General features: G+C 47.7%; 1 pseudogene; it reads right to left on the bottom strand.

The window, feature by feature from the left end:
* The window catches only part of LOC104167915, a 2,282-nt pseudogene extending 1,841 nt beyond the window's left edge, over positions 1-441 (bottom strand).
* Positions 442-725: the final 284 nt, after the last annotated feature.

Raw genomic sequence — 725 nt, 5'->3', positions numbered from 1 at the left:
GTTCAGCAGAGCACCTCTTCTTGTAGGCTTTTCTATCAGTTGGGTCGGGAAGTTGTCATTGATGCTCCCCAGGAACCTCCTGGATTGGTTATGCCCTGCTGTGTTGTCTCTCCAGCAGATGTTGGGGTGGTTGAAGTACGTCATGAGGACCATGGCCTGCAAACATGAGGCTATTTATAGCTCTCTGTAGAAAGTCTCACTACTTGTTCTTCCTGGTCAGGCAGCCTATAGCGAACACCCATTACAATGTCACCTGTACTAGTCTGATCTTTAATCCTTACCTATAAGCTCTCTCAAAAGCACACCCAGATCCTCCTCAGCTCTGAAGACAGTGAACCTGTTCCATAGTTGAAAGCCTTCAGGTGGAGCAGGAGCCTTTGTCTTGGTGCCAGAAGTCACCATCTTCCAGCCTTGGCCTTCCACAGAATTTTCACTTACCATTCTGCTAGGGACAGACTTTCCCTTTGTCTGCACTGCAGCTGCGGCCCAGGGTCCTTGAAGCTATGGGGTCTCTGAGAAGATAATGTCTCTCTTTCATCCTCTCTGATGCTGCAAAGCCTGCTTACTTCCTCCCATAGCTCCTCCACTTGGTGACACAGCTTTTTATATGTTGCTGTCTTTACCTCTCCATTATTTTCTTTCCCTTTCTCTCCTAATCAGTCTTTCCAAGTCACACTTTCCCTTTGTTTTTTCTCCTGTTCTCTTCGCCCCTTACCCTTTTCCCC

Source organism: Cariama cristata, unplaced genomic scaffold (assembly GCF_000690535.1).
Source record: "Cariama cristata isolate BGI_N322 unplaced genomic scaffold, ASM69053v1 scaffold9609, whole genome shotgun sequence".
NCBI lineage: Eukaryota > Metazoa > Chordata > Aves > Cariamiformes > Cariamidae > Cariama > Cariama cristata.
This window is presented reverse-complemented; position numbering and strand designations above follow the sequence as displayed.